Source organism: Artemia franciscana, chromosome 14 (assembly GCF_032884065.1).
Source record: "Artemia franciscana chromosome 14, ASM3288406v1, whole genome shotgun sequence".
In the NCBI taxonomy this organism is placed as follows: domain Eukaryota; kingdom Metazoa; phylum Arthropoda; class Branchiopoda; order Anostraca; family Artemiidae; genus Artemia; species Artemia franciscana.
Window position 1 is genome coordinate 11,285,172 of NC_088876.1, and position 20,460 is coordinate 11,305,631.

General features: G+C 35.4%; 1 protein-coding gene across 5 annotated transcripts in view; it reads left to right on the forward strand.

Annotated features, from left to right (window-relative positions):
• The first annotated feature begins 6,340 nt into the window (after window positions 1–6,340).
• Window positions 6,341–20,460, forward strand: part of LOC136035309 (furin-like protease 1) — a 133,105-nt gene continuing 118,985 nt past the window's right edge. For 4 of the 5 annotated variants that reach the window (XM_065717007.1, XM_065717009.1, XM_065717010.1 and 1 more), the window contains exon 1: window positions 6,341–6,437. The gene's annotated coding sequence lies outside the window, so the exon portion shown is untranslated. Of the gene's footprint in view, window positions 6,444–20,460 lie in introns of all 5 variants that reach the window. The other variant, XM_065717008.1, reaches the window with a different exon arrangement.

Here is a 20,460-nt window from a genome sequence, read left to right on the forward strand (position 1 = left end):
GGTTTTTGAACCATTTATTCTTCAGCTTAGGCTGAAACCTAAAGATGCATTTGTTATTATATTGTATAGGCCGCCATCTGGCTCCATACCAATCTTTATGGATCTTTTGGATAAGCAGCTGGAGAAACTAGCAACTAGTTCACATCCATTTATGATGCTCGGGGATTTTAATATTGACCTAAGTGAGCTTGATGCGAGTGTTTCTATGGATTTTTTGCAGCTTTGTATGTCCTATGGTTTATTTCCAACTATAAATATATGCACACGAGTAACCACCTCATCATCAAAGCTAATTGACAATATTTTTTCAAATTTGTTTTTTTCAGCTCCAAGAGTTATTATTACAGATGTATCCGATCATTTTGGGATTTCAACAAGATTTGATCTCTGTATTCCCCAAAAGTTAGCAACAATAATTCCTAAGAGTAAAATGCACGTATTTAGCCAGAGTAACCTTCAAAAATTTAAGCAGGAAATTGCAGAAGTTGATTGGAATAATTTAATAGACCTTACGGATGATATAAATACGAGTTTTCAAAGATTTTACGATAAACTAATTTTGTTAGTGACAAAAACATTTATAATGGTTCGTTCGTCATCAAGGAAAAATAATCCTAAGAAACCATGGATGTCGCCTAGCTTGTTGCGCTGTATTAATAAAAGAGATAAACTTTATAAGAATTTCATAAATAATGGAAATGATCCGATCTGCTTAAGAATTTATAAAAACTATAGAAATGCCCTGAATAAATTAATGAGAAATGAAAAAAAAAATATTTCGTAAATAAATTCACTGAGAGTTGTGGTAACCCTGCAAAAACATGGAAAATAATTAAAAGTGTGATATCGACAGAGAACTCTATTATTCCCGATGAAGTAGTAATGCAGAATGGCCTACCAACGAAGGAACCCGAAGAGATATGTAATGCTGTTTCCAAACATTTTGCTAATATTGGCGTAGATTTATCTTCCCGTATAGTATCTTCTGATGATGATCCTCCCTTGGAGTTTTTTATGAAGACTCCAATTGATATTTCTATGTATATGAGACCCTTCTCTCGTGATGAAGTAGAGAAAATTATCTTTGGGATGAAAAATACATCGTCAGGTAGTGATTCATTCAATCTTCTGGTGTTAAAAATAGCGTTTCCTTATGTTGCTGATATTCTTATTTCTCTCATTAATTTATGCTTGAAACGGGGAACGTTTCCTGATTGCTTGAAAATTGCTAAGATTACCCCTGTTTTTAAAGGCGGTAATAAGAATGATCTAGGAAATTATCGGCCTATCTCAGTATTACCTGTTATTTCTCGTCTGCTAGAAAAGTGTATTAACACTAGAGTTTATGATCATTTGGAACTGCATAATCTGTTAAATCCAATTCAATTTGGCTTCAGGAAAGGGAGAACCACAGAGATGGCATTATCATATATAACTTCGATAATTAATGGAGCTCTTGATAATAAGCTTAGAGTAGCGGGTCTGTTTCTTGATTTGGTTAAGGCATTTGACACTGTTGACCACCAATTACTACTTCGAAAATGTGAATTTTATGGACTAAGAGGGGCTACTTTAGCTTTGATTTGTGATTATCTCCAAAACAGAGAGCATTATGTTCACATTAATGGATTTTCTTCAAGTAAGAGTCTTGTTAAATATGGTATCCCCCAGGGTTCTGTGTTAGGGCCTACTCTTTTTTGATTTTTATAAATGATCTGCCAAATGCTGTTGCAACTACTTCTAGAATAGGGGATATAGTGAATCCCGCACCTTCGGGAACCAGGATCACTACACCCTTATTTGCTGATGATGCGACATTGATGTGTGTTGCCTCAACTGAACAACAACTTACCTCAACAATTAATGCAGCAATGACTATGACATGTCTTTGGTTGAAGATAAACCGCCTTGACCTAAATATAAATAAGTCAAATTTTGTTATTTTTTCACGGTCCCCAAATTATTATCCTTGGATTATGGAAATAGCTACACCGAAGGGAATTGTTAAGCGGTCAAAGTCCGTTAAGTACCTTGGGATTATTATTGATGAAAATTTTATCATTTAAGTGCCATGTAAAAGCTATAAGTAGAATATTATCGCGGAATTTAGGGATTATCCGTAAATTAAAACATTTATTTCCTTCAAATGTTATACGGTTATTATATTTTTCTCTGATTCATCTGTATATTTTGTATTGCTCGTCTGTATGGCTTGGGACATTCCCCTCAATACTTCGCCCAATCCGCGTACTGCAGAATAATGCCATTAGATCACTTTGTGGAATAGGGAACCGGGATTCGGTCAGGTCAATGTATAGTATGATAAATATAATGCCTGCAGCCGGATTGCGTGATTTTTATACACTGGTTTTTATGTATAAGTACCATTATGGGTGCGTTCCAGAATGTTTTACAGGAAGTTTTCGGGATAGGTCTAATATTCATGATCATAGAACTCGAACAAGTGGAGATATTGAGGTTCCTCGCCTAGTTTCAAGTAGAACTGCTTTTTCAATTATTTATAGAGGGGCTAAGCTATGGAATAAGCTTGTTCCAAGTATTAAAGAATTGCCCATTAATCAATTTAAGGCCGTGCTGTGTGTGGGGTTTCTTGGTAGGTATACCTTTGAAATAGATTGAGATTGATTGATTTAGTATTGAAAATAATTGTTTATTGTTTTTTTCTTTTTTTTTGCTTCGGGATCCTGATATTATGTTGTTTGATTGTGTATGAATTATTTATATAAAATTTTTTTTTCTCGGTACACGGTTTCACCTTTCTGCTCATTTTAGATTAACTCATTGTTTTTCTGTTTTTGTTCTTTTTTTCTTCTATTTTTTGTTCTTTTTGTTAGTAACACACCCTCGCAAGCAACGCTTTTGGTGTGCTACCGATTGATTTTGTCTGTGTTATTTCCTTTGGTTAATAAATTAATACTACTACTACTACTACTACTACTTGATTTAACATTTATTTACTCCTTTATATTAGTAACTATTGTTTGTTTGCTTGCTATGATTGATTATTTAATTTCTGTTCGTTTTGGGTTTCATTTATGCCTCAATGGCAAAATATTTTTTTTTCGTTTTAAGCTTGATTTGCATTAAGCTTTTTTCGTTTTGAGATTTATTTATTCATATTATTACCTGTTGAATATTTTTTTGGTATGATTGTTTATTTAATTTTTGTTCATTAATCTTCAGAAAGACTTCTGAAAATTGGCTATTTTCTGAAAATGGCCAATTGAGGCAATCAAGGCAAAGTGATTTTGACGATTCTGAAGTGATTTGGTACTTCACTAGGGTGAAAGAAAGTAAATCCTGGCAGACCAAACATCATCAGCATCGTACTATGTGATAATGTCATTTTGACCGCGTTCATGATTTTTCACCGTTCCATGCATATGGGAAAATATATGAAAATATTATTAACGCTAAGACATGCATTTATGCAAACATTTACACGAAACTACAATTTGGCTTTATTTCCACTATAAGGATGCATCGATCATTACCACAGAGCGTGTTGAACTCAGGTCTTTCTGATACCAAAGACGGTTCATACTCCACTGTACTGAAAACTTCCTGCAAAAATGTACCATTCAGTTTATGGTGTCTAAGACGTGATAAATTGTATGAAAAAATATTTTATACGATTTTGGAGCAATTAACTTTTTCATCTCTCCTGTTATTGTTAAGTATAAACATTATATAAAATGTATATTTATTCCTTATTTTTTAAAATTTGTTTCCGGGTTGCAGTGGTAGTTTGAAACCTATTAGGAGGTGATCAATTCCCATACTAAGAAATTGTTTCGAGACGAGTACATAATCGATTCAGTTTTGGTGGTTCCATCGGGTGATTTCCACAGGACTTTCCGTCGCTCTCAGACCAATATCATCAGCAGCATACTTTGTGATTGTGTCATTTTTAGCGCGTTTACAGTTTCGCCGCTCCATACATATGGGGAAAAATATGTGACCATATTATTGACGTTAAGACATACCTTTATGCAAACATTTGCACTAAACTGGAATTTGGCTATGCTTCTATTTTCTAAGGAAGCATTGGCTATGAAGAATCGCTGGTGAAATTAAATCTCAGTTGCAATCATTTTATATAAGGGGTCGGTATAGCTGATTACAAATAGGAATTGTATAGGTTTCATTCGTATCGTGGCTGCAGAGATAGCTGAAACTTAGTGAAGAAAAGGCCTTAGCACTTAGTGGACTTAGTTTACTCCCTCATTTCCTGAGGTTTGTCTCTTACTATTCCAAATGAGGAAAAGCTGTAAGCGTTTTCCAATTTGTAATAACAGCAAAGTTATTCTGATTTCAGAGGTAGCTAGCAACCCAGTAAGAGACGATCACGTCACATACTAAAAAATAAAATTGCCCATAATAACGAACTATATCGACCCCTTAAGTACTCTTTACTAGGCTGAAACTTATATAGTCCCCATTTATAGCGAACTACATTGATCCTTTATGTAAACTACCGTTACAACCGTGAAAGCTAGTTGCATCTGCAACCCTGACTAGGTACCGCTGCAATCCTGATTACAAACAAGAAAAGCCAATGTTTTTTCTTAGTTGGAACAGTAGTTTATGAAATAGCTTTTTTTAAAGAATATTTTATTTTTAATTTTTTTATTACAAAAGGCAAGAATATTTGTCAATTTCCTTCAAAATGAGCTATGAAACAACTCTCTATGATGTTACATTGCGCTGCTACCTGAGGAGATAGAACGGAAAAAAAAGATGCTGTCGATGCAGAATATAGTGGTTTCAACCACTTTTCTTGTTTTTCAAGAAAATAGATTTTCTTCATGCTTAGGCTACTACTATTAGCTAATATTCCAGTTACTACTAGTCTTTACAGTGCGCTGAGGCTATAGCTGTACCCATGACTTAGAATCAGTTCTCAACTATTATTGACTCGTAGCAGATGAACGTTGGAGAATTGGGAGCCAACTAAATCCAATAAGTGTCAATAAGTGTCATTCTTTACTAAGATTCAGCAATCCCTGCAGCCACGATACTTGTGAAACCTACATCATTCTCATTTATAATTAATTATCCCAATACTTTATGTAAAATAATTGCAGTTGCAGCTGCACCCATGATACTGCTAAAACGACTATCTTGTCGAAAGATAACATATACTTATTTTTCGTGTATATTATTATTTGTTTAAATACTATACTTACTATTGGCCATTTTTAAAAGCGAAGGAGCTTTAGCTTCCTTACAAAGGGGCTATTTAAAAGGCGCTTCTAATAGCATATTTTGTGTTTCAGTATAACTCTATGTTTAGGAGTTGTGGGCTATTGAATCTAACCCTATTGTTTCAATATCGATTTGCTAATAAAGGACTTAAAGGGACCCCCATGGGTAAACCATTTACTTGTTCGAAAAAAACTCCCTTTCTGGGAGCAATAAACTATGTAATTAGTTTATTGGGTATAAATATTTTGTTTTTATTGATGCATTTTAGTTTTACTGCTGATGATGGACACTGTATATGTGTCCGAAATATTCAGTTAAAATTTTATATTTGTTTCACTGTCTATTAAAAGGTTTCATCCCTATTTTGAACCGTTATATTTTCGTTCGGTAGACAATGTAATTTCTTCATTGCCGTTTGGTAGTTAAAGTTTCTTCTATTTGGAATAGAGTTTATTCATTCTGGTAGCTCTTTTGCTCATGCAGGTTGTCAATGAAAGAATATGCTTGATAATCATTGTTCGAACATAGGTTTAGTAATATATAAGAAATTATAACCACTAAATGTAATTATTATTTGGGTCTCCAGAAGTAAATAATCAATGTGTATTACGCTTTATTCTTTGTTATGTTTGTTGTAAAGAATGTGGTAACCTCTATCTATTTTTTTTAAACAAAATCAATTCGGTTTACTTCATATCTGCATTATTTTGCCCTTATCACCGAATAGCATCAATATAAGGGGCCAATCAAGGTGCTCCTTGCTATAATGGCTTTTTCTTAAATCCTTCAAATCGTTTATTCACAGTAAAAAGCTTATGATCAAAATTTACAATCAGATGAGATTATAATTAAATTTCCTATCCTAATGTCGGTAAGCTATCAAAGCAAACATCCGTTGGTCAATTGGTTTAAAAAAGTAAATGAAGTTTGGCTTAACTTAGAACCTAAAATTTAGAAAACAAATATTCTGTATTGTGACACTGGAAAAATAAAATCCAAAGGGAACAAAGAAAAATCTTTCTTTAAGATTCTGTAATGTCATTCTTCGGCTGTATTAAAAATTTTGAATCTCCAAAATTGAAGGAATTCAGTTTTTGTATTTGGGAATTTAAAACTTTCTGAGGCAAACAGTTTTAACTACTTAACAGCAACGATGTTTGCAACTCCTGCTTGAGCAGATTCTTGAAACCAATTCCTTGAAATGTCTTGTAAGTGTGAGCTTACTTTTTGTGTTCACTAAACGAACAGTGTTGAACAGCTTTAGCAGAAGAGTGTTGTAGTTAAAGTTGTCAATATTTGTCTATGTTTTTCTTCGGAACTAAATATAATAATGTGCCTAAGAAAAGTAGGGTAGGTTTAGTAGCCTACCACTTGATTCCCCATTCAATACCATTTTGGGTAAAATTCTAGTTGAGTGACTTATTGCTATCTCAAAAAGGGGTTAGGTTAGGAAAATAGAACTTTCAGGGATGTGTCTACAGGCTAAAGTATATCCTTGGAAGGTGTTCTAAATTACCCACTTCAATTCCTTCTCCCTCTAGAGAGCCCTGAAATTTGCCTACATGACAGGTCTATCTATACCTATTGAAATATTTGACAAAAGAACATTTTACCTTAATTTTCAGTTACCAGTTGCTTTTTCTCTGCCTTTTGTTATCAAAATGCAATTCCTGTTATTTGGGTAGAATTCTGAGCCATGTCAATGTTTTTGTTTTCAAAACTTAGGAAATGTATTTGCATATCTTTAAAACCTTATAAATTGGGATTGAGCAAAGTTGTGAAGCTGAAAACAATTTTGTTGTACTTCATTCAAGCAGAAGATCTATTTTGCAAGGTTTCACTTTTATAACACATATATTTTAAAGGTCAGGACCCTCTAAAGAGAGGGAGTAGAGGTATTTACTTCAAAATACCTTCCCATGACATACTTTAGCCTTTAGACCTATCCCTGAAAGTTTCATTTTGCTATTCTAACCCATTTCTGAGATAGCAAGAAGTCAATCAACTAGAATTTTGCCCCATTTTGAAATGGATAATGGATGCTACATCACTAGGCTACTACAAAAGAGCATAAAATTTTTGGGTAAATATTTTGCACTTCATATTAATGATCTACAAATTGAGTGAGCATAGCCTAGGCTACTGATTGATGCTATTTATGCTGTTCATGAATATAATAATGACTTTTCTCACAAATTCAATTTTAAGCCCTTTTGAATCCTATAAAATTGTAATTTTATTCTATATTTTTCAGATATAAAGATGAGTTATAACATTTTTCAAACTTACTAGACTACTTCATTATAAATCCATTTTTGGTAAAATTCTAGTTAATTGACTTCTTGCTATCTCAGAAAGGGTTTAGGTTAAGAAAATGGAATTTTCAGAGATGAATCTACATACTAAAGTATGCCCCGGGAAGGTATTTTGAAGCAACTATCTCCACTCCTTCTCCCTCTAGAGGGCCCTGACCTTTGATGACCTTTAAAAATATGTGTGTTATAAAAGGGAAACCTTGCAAAATAGATCTTCTGTTTAATTGAAGTACAATAAAATTGTTTTCAGCTTCATAACTTTGCTCAATTCCATTATATAAGGTTTTAAAGATATGCAAATACATTTCCTATATTTGAAAAAAAACATTGATATGGCTCAAAATTCTGCTCAAATAACAGGAATTGCATTTTCAGAACTAAAGGCAGAGAAAAGCAACTAGTAACCAAAGACCTGTCATGTAGGCAAATTTCAGGGCACTCTAGAGGGAGAAGGAGTGGAGGTGGGTACTTTAAAATACCTTCCCGGGACATACTTTAGCCTGTAGACCCATCCCTGAAAGTTTCATTTTCCAAACCTAAACCTTTTCTGAGATAGCAAGAAGTCAATTAACTTGAATTTTACCCCGTTTTTGTTAAGTTTTATCAGCTAATACACAAAAATTGATTTTTCAGGATTAAGTTTGATAAAAAAAAGTACAGAACAAATCTGCCTTGTTTTCTTCTTATTCTGTTAGGCTGCTTAAAAACTACTGTTTCATCTATATATAAAATGGTAAAATTCTAGTTTAGCTACTTTTTTTGCTATCTTGGTAAGGGGCTAGGTTAGGGAAATGAAGATTTCAGGGATGGGTCTACAGACTAAAGTATATCCTGGGAAGGTATTTTGAAGTAATTTCCCCTGTGCTTTCTTCCTCTAGAGAGCCCTGAACTTTTATGACTTTTAAAAATGTCTTAGTTATTAAAGTGAGTTCTGCAAAATTAGCCTAGATCTTCTGCTTAAATAGAGTACAAAAAAAAACTGTTTTATGTTTACAACTTTTCTCAATCCCAATTTATGAGGTTTCAAAGATCCACAAACACATCCCTTAAATTGTAGAAAAAAAAAACATTTATATGGCTTAAAATTCTACTCAAATAACATGAATTGCATTCCTCAGAACTAAAACCAGAGAAAAAGAAACTGATAACTAAAATTAATATGAAATGCTGTTTGTCAAAATTTCAATAGGTATTGACATGTCAAGTGGGCTAAACAAATTGCTAAGACTGAGAAATCAGAAGAGAGTTAACATGGAAGCTTTGCAATACCTTCATAGAATATGTTTTTGGCCCTAAATTCATTACTGAAAGTTTCATTTTCCTAACCTAACTTCTTCTCAAGACAGACAAAAATAGTTAAATTAGAATTACCAATAATACAATAGGCATCAGAAGAAACATAGCAGATTGAAAAACAGAGGAATTGTTTTGGATTGTTTATTCAACTTAATTATGACAAATCATTGCTTGTAGATTATATAACTTTAATAAATTAGAGTTTGTAATGAAATAGTCAGTTCAAAATCAATGTCTTAACCCTTTTTGTACAAAATAAAATAATATAGAAATCATCATTTTATAGGGTCCAAAAAGGTTTAAAACTGGATTTACAGGAAAGGCAGTTATTACATTTGTAAAGAGCATCAAAAAGGCATTATAAGAAAAAGGCATGTTCACCTTATCTGTAAGTCAATAATATGAACTGAAAAATATTTACCAATTTTTTATGATCTTTGACATCAGCTAAGTCAGGCCAGTGAAACTTACAGGAATGGATCCAGAATTATTATGATTACCTGGGAAGGCAGTTTACAGCAGGCATAACTAGATCTTTGACTTATCTTGATCTTTGATCTTTGACTTAGCTCTTTCCCATCTTGACTTATCTCCTGCCAGACATGGCTCAGTGTAGAGAGTGATGTCAGCCTCCTCCCACTGGGCAATCAGCAGCTAACACTGGTCCATTGTAGACATTGATGTTTGTCTGCTTCAAGTATTTTGAAAGACTGTTGAACCATTGATGTTTTAGGAAATGACTGTGTGGTCATTTCAAGCTGGCTTTTGCAGGGTTAAAGTCCAGCATGATTTTTGCAGGTAAGTGTGATGGCATTCTAAGGAGATGACTGTATCATCATAGAGTGTGCTCTGCAATTTGGATTGAAAACAGTGTCTACTGTGTTGTCTGTAGTAATTTCTCATTGCTGACAAATTCAAACCATCTCAGGCTTTTTGGGTGAAAAATGTCCATGGTCTTGAGAGCTGTGATTGCGGCCAGCCAGGTTTCTGTTCTATAAAGAATTACAGATCCATCCAGGATGTTGAAGATATGCAGCTTTTTGTTTCAATTAATACTTGATTTCTACTATAGGTGGCAATTTAACCTCCCCATAGCAGCAGATGCCTTGGTTATTCTTGCATGTAGTTCAGGGAGAAGCTTGCCATCAGCAGCAATGACAGAGTCCAAGTACAAGAACTGCTTGACCACATCAACAGTAGTTGTTTGGTCTAGGGCCACAGGAGGCTTGGCAATGTTAGAGGAAGAATCAGTGGCCATAATCTTGGTTTTGTCCCAGTTCTTCTTCTTTTTCAGTAAATGGGGGCTTTTCAGTCAAGACTATTCAGCCTTTTTCCTTTTGATTTGCTCTGTGATATACAGAGTTACTGATTTGGTTGCTTCTTATTTATCTAGAATCTGCTCAGATTTCTTTTGGTAGATCTTTTGTTTCTAGGAGTTGAAATATGAAAAGATAAAAACTGATTTCTAAGCTGTGTATGCAAGTATAGTCAGATAGACTCTTGGCTGATAGTGAGATTTTGTGGTGTTTGAAGCACTTCAAGACTTTCATTGTAGAATATAGTGTGCAGACATTAGAATATTACATTCAAATAGACAATGGTCAATTGTTTCATTTTTAAATTACAAGACCTACAAAGGGGGGAGGGGAGAGGGAACTGAATCATTTGAATTAGGGAACTGATATGAAAACCCCTGAAAATTTAGCACATTTGAGCCAGACCAAATTCTATGATAAATTTTAGAAAGGTGCTTCTTAGGGGAAGGCAATAGAATTGGATTATTCTTAATAATCTCCAGCAGTATATGTCTTATGGAGGTTAATCTCCCACTCAGCTAGTCAATATTTAAAGCATTTTTTTTTTGCAATTTCATCCACCTGATGGATACCAGTTATATGTGAGTGGCTCAGAACATACTGGTGATAAGTTCTTATTCCCCTTGAGGCAAGATTATCAATAATGCTAAGACAATGAAATGTCTCTATGTCTATCTTATACTGAGAAGCTGAAGAGAGTAGCTCTATGCTTGACAACGATTCAGAATAAACTATAATATTTTGGAAATTAGCAATCATAGATTGATGATTCATGAGGTGCTCTAATGCCATGATTATGGCATTTAACTCTGCAGACATTATAGACACATTATCATACATTCTCTCATCCATTGCAATATGAAGGGCTGGGAGAAATGCTCCACTTGCCACCTTCTCATTCATTTTGGACCCATCAACAAAAATTCAGAAATGGTTTTCATACAAAATTGTATTAAGCTCAGCAAATTTTTTTCTGGGTAAAAGCATTGGGGGTAAGTTCTTTAGTGCACTTCAAGTAATAAGTATTTATTATGAGGATTGATATACTCCATGGGGAGGAGGGAATATGGATGCAATAGACTTTACTGGTACTGGGTAATGCATATTCATTTGCAATGCCTCTATACATGGATGGATTTTTGAACCAGTTATGCAGGTTATGAGAGCTATTGGCTTCAATTTTGTGACATAATTAATCAAGAGAAATCTTTGTCTTTTATTTATTGTTGATAATCCACTCTTGATAAGCAGCAACTTAGTATTTGTTGGTATCCAAGACCAAATAAGAGACAGATTGTATCATTCAGATGTGTTGTTTCAATTTTTGCAGATGGGTCTTTGGACAAGCACCATAAATGATGAGGCCATAATCAATATGGGGTCTTATATGTGATTTATAAGATTTGAGTAATGTTGTGTCATTATAGCTCCAAGGTGTGGATAATAGTCTTTTTATTATTCTTATTTTTCTATAGCATTTTTTTTATTGTGTTTGTGATGTGAAGGTGGAAACTTAGGTTTTGGTTGAGTATGAGACCTGGGTAATTAATTTGATTGCCCTCTGGGATAATTATTCCATTTAAAGTTAGCCTTGCATTAGAATTATTTTGCTGATGGTGGTATTGGATGATTTTTGACTAGGTGGGTGCAATGGGTAAATCAGAATTTTGGGAAAACCTTTCAAATTAGAAATGTTAATTTTGCAACTTTGAATGTGCAATCCTTAAGGTGTTGTCAGTTGCCCATAATACCAGATCATAGCATATTGTAGATTGGTGTGTGGGAGGCTCATGTCCCAGTTGACCTGTAGTCCTACTTTTGCAGCTTCTTCTTGTAGGATGTGAAGTGCTTCCACCAGTCAGTCAAAGGATTCCATCACGAGGACCAGGTCATCAGCATCCAGGTGGATGCAATTGCCAAATTCAAGTCTTGAGGTTGTCTTTACCATGATGTGTTCTATGATGACATTGAACAGTTTGGGCATAACCTTGCCAAATCTCTATACAAATTTGAAGAACAGCATTCATTGGCTGTTGACTTGGCCACATCTCTTTGTTTTGTGATAGAGTGCTTTGAAGATTCTGTGGTACTTATCTGGCAGGCTGATGGACTTAAAGATGATTCAGAGGGCAACCTGGTCAATTGAATCATAAGAAGCTCAGAAGTTGACAAAGGAGATGCATGCTTTCCGTCAAACTCTGGTTTTCTTGATGGACTGTGAATATTTGCTCTATGGTTGGTTACTTTGACATAAAACCAGCTTGTTTTAGCTGTCAGATTCAGTGGATAATGTTTTGGTAATGTTCCAGAAGCACCATTGAGAAGAGTTTGCCAGGTACTGAGAGAAGGGTTATTCCCCAGTAATTTGCACAGTCACTTTGCCTGTCTCTTCTCTTCCATAAGGGAATGATGATTCCTCCTCACCAGTCTTCCAGAATGATCTCTGTTTGCCACACAACATAAAAGAGAGTCTGCAGAAGAATGAGCATGGCTGGGTCTGCTTATTTCAGCAACTCTGAACTTTTGCTGCATACACCAGAGGCCTTGTTATTTTTCAGTATATTCGTTGTGCTTCTTATTTCTGAGGTGTTAATTAGATCAGTGGGAAGATTGCCAACTTCAATGGCTGGGCTGGGAGACTGACAGAATATTTTTTTGGCTACTACAGGGGGAGTAGTTCTGTTCAGGTATGAGGAGAACTGTTCCTTCTAGCGATTTAGGCACAAGCTTTCATCCAAAAGAAGAGTCACATCTCTTGAAACAACAGGTCCCTCTCTAGGAGCCTTGCCATCAGTGAGATCTTGAAGATGCTTGAACAGACTGCCTATGTCTTTGTTCCTTGCTGCTTTCTTGATTTTGTAAGCTTTGTTTTGGACAAATTTCTCTTGGTCACAGTGTATGTGCTTGTTGCAGATGCCATTTAGCTTCCCATAGGACACCATGTAGTCTAGCATTCTGCCTCAGTTCTATGACATGCAAAATTTATTCTGAAATCCAAGCTTCTTGGGGCATCTCATCTTGCCTTGAACTAGTTGTGCAACTTCAGGAGTTTGAGTTTTGCTGTTCATGAGAGAGTGAAGTAGCTTGGATTGATACCTCAACAGCATACTTTCACTTGTTGTCCAACTCCCTCAGTTCCAAGACATTAGTAACTGTTGGCAAAAACTGTCCAACAGTTTTTGACTGCTGGGCTTTCAGGCAAAGCTGAACTTCAGTGTTGAGAAGTCTGTGGTCAACATTTTTGCAATATTTCAGCATTAACCTCCAGCACTTTGAGATGATAACTTAGTCAATGATTTTTTTTATGTGGTTGTTGTTTTTGTGACATGTATATTGGCTGATGGTTTTGTGCTAGAAGTATGTGTTTGCAACAACATCCTATGGTGCCTCTCCATATGCCTGGGTTATTTCTTGCTGTTGCATTGAAGTCTCCAAACAGGACACTGATATCATGTGTTCTGGAGAGCTCAGCATAAAATTCTGTTTCAGCATCATCATCAGGATCATTTTTCAGAGCATAACGCACTAGAACCATCATTTTGCTATGGTTGTGCTGGAAATATGCTTTCATAAGTCTTTCTGAAATTGCTTTGTGGAACAACATGCACTGTCTCACCAGGCTGTTGAGCACAAGGCCAACGCTGTTCCTTCTTGTGCTACCACCAGACCAGAACAATGAGTGGTTATTATCTATTCATTTATCCATGGTTATTACCTATTTTTTCTTCACCACTGTGGATCAGGTGGGTCTCAGCCAGCTCTGCAATAGCTATCTTATTCTTATTTAGTTCTCTGGATAAAAGGTTTGCTGCAGCTGCCTTCAGGGTTTAAAACATTCCAGGTGGCTAATCTTAGTCCCCTTTGGTCAGTAAGGTTAAATCCATTGGTTTTTCTGATGTTGTCAGCATGTCCATTGATGCACTGTGGTTGTGATCTTTTGCATAGCAATTGTTTTCAGGTGAAGGGTCACTAGCCCAACCAACCCTAGGCCTGATGTTTTCTAACCACTGGGGTGGGCTCATCCCACTCAATGAGGTTTGGGCTGCCATATATAGCACAAGTAGTTTTAATGTAGGTGGTGAGTCATCCTATCCAGCATGACAGGGCTTCATACTGGTCTCCAATCCCAAGGACCAGACAAGTGCCATACCCCTGGCAAGGGGGAGGGGGTAATTCCCATCCAAAGGGGATCAAATAATTCACATAAATGACTTATGAATAAAGTGAGCATAGGCCTGCTGCTTCATTTATTTTTTATACTCTTTCTGAATGAAATATTTGATCTTATTGCAAATGCAATTTGAAGCGCTTTAAAGACTGTCAAACTTGATACCTTTTTCTCTTATTTTAGATACAGCTTATGTACATCTGTTTAAAACTCTCTTGTTAAAAGCAGTTTATGTATAAACTAAAAGTCTATATAAAACATAATTACATAAAAGTCTTTGGACTATATATTTGGGTAAGGTTAGAAAGGGTAGGGTTACATTAAAATTGAATTTACACCAAAAACAATTATTGTGATGTAAGCCTAGGACACTAGCTGAATGTAAGTAAACATGTTACTTCATAGTAATCAGAGTGGATACATTTTGCACAGGGAGAACCTTTATTTTCACTTCTTTCCTTGTATTTCCAATTTTTCTATCATATTTCTAAATATTTGTGTCTATTCTCTAAGAAAAATCTAGGCTAATATGAGAAATAATTAGATGGCACTAATGTTGTTTATTGTGTGAATAGAGTATTTACAAATGGAAAATACAGTCAAATCTAAGTTGATTCTTCAGAAATTTGTCAAAAAAATTGTGCAACAATGAAAGAAGTAAAGATAAAGGTTCTCCCCATGCAAAATATGTTAACTATGATTATTCTGCATATTATGAAAAATTTTTTCTTAACATGTTTCCTTATGTTCTGTTAGGATCCCAGGCTTATTTGAATTTATGCTAAAGACAATTATCACAATCAGAAAGATCATAACAAAGGCATCAAGTTGTATGTTTACTCTATTAGTTGACCATTTATGTAAATTATCCAATACTTACCATACCCCAAAGAGCACTGATGTTTGATGACCTGATGTGTTTGTGCTATACACTTAATGTGTATATACCTTGATAATGCCAAAAACCCCTCTTAAGTTCTAAGAATTGTATTTTATAAAATTAGAGCAAATGAAAGACATTTAAAACCCAAAAGGGTACTTGTTTATTATATGCCACTCACTCAAGTTTATACTGTCTAAAACTTGAGAACAGACCAGTTTCTTTCAGCTTAGGGTGAGACAAGACAAAGACATGTGACAGAATATATGGGAGATATATGATTTGGGCTGTATATTGCACATTAGGGAGGGGGCGGCAGGTATGGGTAAAGTATTTGGACAGTTTGAAGTTAGAAAACAGTTCTTACTTTATAATATGCAGAATAATTGTACCTAATACATTTTGCATGTAGACCCACTATACTAAGACCCTCTCTAATTTATAAAATATATAGCCCAAATTTCTTTCTAAAGTGTTCTATTTCCATCATATTTTATGATATTTCATTAGGATCGAGTGTCATAGAAAAAAGGTTCCTATTAAATGAAGAACTTGATTGAGTGGTGTATAATGCACTATTACCCCCAAAAGGTGCAGCACTAGGTCATATAGCAGACCATTCTACAGCTGTTGCAGGAAAATCCAAGACTAGCTACTTTCTGCTTCCTTTGGAAGTGGTTAGGTTAGGAAAACGAAATTTTTCATTAATGAATCCAGGGCCAAAAACAAATTCTGGGAAGGTAGCCTATTGGCAACCTACTGTGTAAACCCTCTTGTGACTCCTGAATAATAGAAAGTTGTCTGCTTGACCAAAAATTTTGACAAAACAACATCATACCTTAATTTTCAGTTTCCTTTTCTCTTGTTTTAGTTTTGAAAATGCAATTTCTCTTATTTGATAAGAATTTTAATCCATATCAATGGTAAAAAAAGCTATATGTATTTGCAGACCTTGGAACCTCATACGTTGGGATTGAGCAAAGTTGTGATTTTGAAAATACTTTTTGAAACTTCAAACTTTCTAATTTTGTTATTGTTTCTAGGAGTGGGTTGCAGTTATCTATGGCTTGGGAACTTTGATCTGTCTATTGCTATAGGTCTAAACGCTTTCTCACTGTGTCATCTTGTGGTATCAGCTTTTGCAGGGTGAAAATCCTTTAGAAAGATAGTTCCTTCAAGTTATACTTTGCTTTATACAGCTCAATCTAGTGTCCTCTCATCCATCTATAATTTAGGGTGGGCATGTTCAGTGTCGAAAGTTGTTCTCCATAGCCCAGGTCCCTTAGATCAAGTAGAAGTTTGTTGATGCAAACTTCTTTGGACTCTTTCTAATGAGGTCAAACCAGTTTTAGAGCAGGGCTCACAAATCACATTCCTATATCTTATTTTAGGTCTGACAAACCCCTTGTAGAGATTAAAAAATATCTTCAGTGCTTGAAACTTTGTCTGATCAGCCCAATGAGCTCTGATGCTTTGGAAATTGTTTGCCAATTTGGGCCATGAAATTTTAGGTATGAGTCAACAATGTTGCCAAGATCTCTATTGGAGTAAACATGTGTCAGTGGCATTCTTCAGCTCGCTTTTTCATTTATTATTGGCTGGAGTACAGAAGCTGTTTTTTTCTTCTAGGCAGGAGTTTGGTTTTTGATGTATTATAGTTGAGACCTAGGCTATAAAGGTTCTCACTTAGACTGTCAGTATTGTTTTGTAATGTTGTTACATCTTGAGATGATATGAACTCTCTATATTGCTTTGTCTTCTCTCTGTATAGATTTAGGATTGCTTATAATATTATGTCAACTAAAAATAGGAAGGAGAGAGGACTGATCATATTACCTTGTATCACACCACTGTTAACTTTTGCCTGGTCAGACATGCTGTCACCCACTAACATAAATATTGATAACCCAATATCAGCTAAATTGGTTTCTTTGCAAGTAGTCCAAAAGCAGTTTTAGATCCTGAATACCAATAATTCCTCTTGTTCTGACAGTATTCACCTAAGGATTTTTTAAGAGATTGCTTTTCTTCTGTCTATGGTTTACTTCCCCAAATATTGGTTTGCCCTAACCTTTTTGAGACATATAGTAGCATTACTGGCCTTCTTGACAACAGTATCTTAGTGAACTTCATTTTTCTAGACCAAGGCTAAAGCTTTGTACAAGATTCCTCATAAACAGCTGAAATTGGGACTTTCAGCAACAGGTGTTGCCAAGTGAACAATGGATGCCTTCTCAAATTGCATTTCAGCAAGTTTTACTCTATGCCTGTAATACTGAGAATGTCTTCTCAATTCGAGTGAGGTGATCAGTGGCATATGTTCCACCAGGGTAAAGTACTGGTCCTACTCAATTTCTTATCTATATAAATGCCTTGATAAAAGAAACAGAAAATAATTCACATGTCTCAAAAATTTTTTGGACTTGCTAAATTGCTAAGATTTAGTATACAATTATGCCTATCCAAAGTTCAAGCATGGTATGAAGATTGGGTTCTGGAATTCATATATCAAAATGCAATGGCTACAATTTTGGCAACTGTAATTTCTGTTACCCATACCCCATGTTTGACAAGTCAGACTCTAACATAGTGCTGAAAACCTAGTCACATGAAGGGACCTAGGAGCTCAAATACACAATTAAACGTCATGGACATTTGCAACATGTAGAGTCAAAGGCTAATTCTTGTCTTGGCCTGCTTAAAACATATTGTTTTAAGCCACTTGATTGCCAAATTGTTTTAGTTAAGCCAAATTGATTGAGGGGGGGGGGGCTCAGAGATGTGCAACCAGTTATGTAACTTGTCTCCAAAAACTACAATACAGTAAAATGTTAATGAAACTGAAAATGCCAAGTCTAGTATTCTAATGTTGCTGCTGCAACATGTTGACACGCAAATATCTTAGCCAACCAAATAATAGCGTCAGCTTCCAGTGCATGGGTACTTTCTTGAATTAAATGGCAGTTATTGCAGTGCTAGTACAATTTCTTTGGTAAGATCCTTCAGTTGTGTTTGGTGTAAGTTATCAAGACCAGTAAACTTGTTGATGTCTAGTGCTTCAAGCCGTGTTTGAACAACTGTTGGACAAGCTGTTTTCAAATAGATCACAGGTTGTCAAATACCAGAATCATTATCCAAATCCTCTCCCTGTCCACAATGCATACCCAAAGGTACTCTCTAGGCCCCCTCCATTTTTTAGTCATGATTAACAGCCTCACTAAGGAATTTCCTGACCAGTGGCAATTTGTTGATGACCAAATGGTTGTTGAAGCTTGCTTCAAAAATTAAATACGCGACCTTATGAGTATCCTCAGTGAAATTGGTGATGAGGCATTGGACTTAGACATGACAGTGAATCCCTCTAACTCCATGATAATGCTGATTCCTTTCCTCAAATCCTTGCCCTGTTTTCTTAATCCTATCCATGCCGAAATTTCTGTGTCCTCATTTAAACAACTTACCATCACAATTTCTTCAAATTTAAAGTATAATATCCATGTCAAAGACATCATCCATAGAGCTAATGTGTCTATCGCCCTCGTTAAGCTCCTAAATAAATTTAGCGTCCCCCCCCACGTCTTTTGTCCATCCGCATCTTGAATATGCTTGTACAATTTGGCAACCTGGTATCTCCTGCAAAGAATCAGAAAAAAATGAGTCAATCCAAAAAAGAGCCTTGCGAATAATTTTCAAGGAAGGCAAGGTGCCATACTCTGCTCCTTAAAAAAAGCTGGCTCAGAAACCGTTGAGCAAAGGAGGGTTTTGTTTTCCCTTTATTTTGCAAAAAATGCAATAACAAACCTTCGGACGGCAAGTATATTCCCCAAACAATCCAGATTACAGCTGCCCCAAGCTGTTTCTGAGTCCATCCCTATTTGCCCCCCCCCCTTATTCACTGCATTGTTTCCAGATACGAAAAAAACTTTTTCCCTTTCATCACAGAAAAAAATTAATAAAATATCCCACTAGTTTCTCTTTTTTTTCTCTTTTTTATTGGCTGATGTTGCTGCCCATGTTCATGTACTTATTTGCTTACTTCCAGAACATCTTTGTGTTTTTCTTGCTGTCATTGGCTAGTTTGGACTAAAAAATTTGTATAATGCTGTGTAGTGGGATTTCTTAGTTTATTTCTAACTTTAGATAATTCTAGCACACGCTGGCAATCAAGCCCAGAATACAGCACCGCCCCTTTATTCTAGCAATTTTTGATAATTGTCCTCTTTCTCTTCTTTTTTATATTTTCTCTAGTACCACTCTTTTCTATTTCTCTCCTTTTGTATTTGAGGGGTCATGAAAGACTGTGTTCTAGGTATAAGTATAAGTTTCACTGACGTCTGCTATTTTATTTTTTTTATTTTATGAATAGATATGTTCACTTCTAAGCTTGTAGTTTGCTTTTTCCTAAAGGGGGTTGACAATTTATTTTCTGTAGCTGATCTTTATCCTTTAGGAACACTTAAGTCCAGTAAATCCAGTCTCTGAGAATTTGGTTTCTAGTTGGTTGATCAGCTATTTGGTAGAGATTTAGGTCGTGAAGACACTGTAAATAGATTCGTGCCTCTAATTCTATTTGTAAATACAGGTACATAAGGATATGCCTCTATCCATGTGATGCGTGGTAAGTTAAAATCACCTGCTATAAGAAGGTTCCCAGTGTAATTCAGAGTGGCTTTGTACATCATTGTTGCTATAGTCTACTCAGTTTCGTGGCAATCTGGGACAGATAGACTTATATAAATGCAGCCGATTCTTTTATTACATCATCATTACTCTCACACAGGTCAAACCACATAATGAGTGTATGCTATAACATGTCTTAAATAATGCTATTGTACCATGCCTCCAACCCTGAGACTGTAGGTTGGATACAATACCATAACCTGGAATCTTCACATGGGGATCTTCTGTCTTGTTAGTACTAGACTTGAGACAAACTTTAGTCAAGAGGACCGTATCATAATCAAACAGTTCGTGGTAACGAACTGTAGTAAGGAGCGACCCGGCTCAATAGTAACCAAAATTCTAAAAAAATGGAATTTTGATGTCAATAGATACATCAAAAGAATCGCATTTTAATACTGATTTAATTTATTTTTAGAGCAGAAAAATCTGGACTTACTCGTTTTTGGGATTTTTATGGCACTTCCCCTCGGCCAAGGGCCATATAGCGGTTGCAATTTCTGTCAGTTGGTCAGTCTGTCGGCCCCAGTTTTGCTTGTTCGGCCACTTCCAGATAAGCTAGGACGGTTTAAGTTG